The sequence below is a fragment of the Gekko japonicus genome, unplaced genomic scaffold (genome assembly GCF_001447785.1).
Source record: "Gekko japonicus isolate JY-2015 unplaced genomic scaffold, Gekko_japonicus_V1.1 scaffold2045, whole genome shotgun sequence".
NCBI lineage: Eukaryota > Metazoa > Chordata > Lepidosauria > Squamata > Gekkonidae > Gekko > Gekko japonicus.
In genome coordinates, this window is record NW_015174898.1 from 329,680 (window position 1) to 331,274 (window position 1,595).

The 1,595-nt window shown below is 45.5% G+C and overlaps 1 non-coding gene across 1 annotated transcript; it reads right to left on the reverse strand.

The window, feature by feature from the left end:
* Positions 1-993: 993 nt before the first annotated feature.
* TRNAV-CAC lies at positions 994-1,066 on the reverse strand. Its single transcript has one exon. It is a non-coding gene; the product is annotated as a tRNA-Val (tRNA).
* Positions 1,067-1,595: the final 529 nt, after the last annotated feature.

The window sequence follows — 1,595 nt, forward strand, 5'->3', positions numbered from 1 at the left end:
TTCTTCAGAACACCAAACAAAGACGGGAAGAGAAGCCGTAAAATGGTAATACACCTTGACACTTTAGTCCCAATCAAATTCCTAGATCAGGGAGAAAATTCCCGGGCATTCTACAGCTAAAGAACATTGGTTACATGAGAAACATGTGACTTCCTGTGAGTAGCATTAAACAAACATTTAACCCCAGATATACTGAGTGTTTTCAAATTGTAATAACCAACACTAATAAAATCTGTAGCACGGTAGGAGCTTTCCTGAATCACTGCTCACTTCTTCACAGTAGTGACTCAGGAAAGCCCCTCTCCTGCCACAAATTTTGTTAGCCTTTAAGGTGCTACTGGACGCTGCCTCGAAGCGGTTAACTCGTCCCCCCTGTAATAACGTGGAAGACTTACCCTTTTGGGAAGCATGAAGAGCCACGGCGGAGGAGCTGGGCAGGACTAAAAACCAGTCTGTAGAAGTGCCCCCGTTTCCCCTGTCCACCTCCGACGGGCAAAGCCTCGCATCGCAGCAGCTGGACCTCTGCCTGTGCGCCTCTGGAGGATAGTTCTGCCGCTGAAAGGACGACTTGGCGGAGCAGAGTTTTCCACCGACTTGCTGCTTCCGAGCCCTATCCTAAAAAAAGGGAGGGAAGAATGAAAGTGTGCATACCTGATCACTGCTTTTTAAAACGCATGGCTATACTTGTTCCCCCACCCCAAACTTTATCAATATTTCTTGATCAATATTTCTCGATTAATATTTCCACGGCCAAACACCCCGGGAAAACTACAACTAATTTCTTGGATTGGTCAATCCGTTTAATACCTTTTCAAGATACAGCCCTGCATAAGGCACGATGTAAATTCTAGAGAAGCAAACCTGGAGTTTGTTAAGGAGTGTAAGCATATTTACCTATAGAATGTGTTATAACGGAGCGGCAAGCAGGTGAAATGTTTGTGTACAATCTGTAGCTTTTAACGTGGGAAAGAATAAAAGTACCCTTTTAAACTTTGTTTCTGCCCGGTTTCGAACCGGGGACCTTTCGCGTGTGAGGCGAACGTGATAACCACTACACTACAGAAACTCAGCTGCTCCTTCTCTTAGAGTTGCTGTAGCTGACGGGAAAGCATGACTGGCCTGAAACCCAACATGGTCAAAAAGGAAGCTGCGCACACGTCGTCCTTGCGCCTCTGTCGCTCTGATTTTGCTGCTTTTCCATGCATGTTCAAAGTGTCTCTCTCATGACTCCTGGCACCAGGAGCTTAAATGGAGAAGAAGATCACAAAATTAAGCTTATCAAGGGACAATCAATCAATTACTAGTTCTTTGCCTTGTCCCTTTAACTGGGGTTGCTGTGAACGTCACATTACAACGCACTTTGGTAGACTGAAGAATAAAACGAACAGCTCATCTTGCCCAACACATTGATCCCGAGCCAGGATAGGTCTACTCATCCACCTTTGCACTACTTCAAGGAAACTGGGGAAGGGTTCCTTGAACTCTCTTGATAAAGGGGGGGGGGTGCTTTGGATAAACAAGACCTGTCTTCCCCTGGCACCTTTGGTTTGTGTGTAGTTGTGTGCTGCATGCATCTATAAATAGATACAATCTTA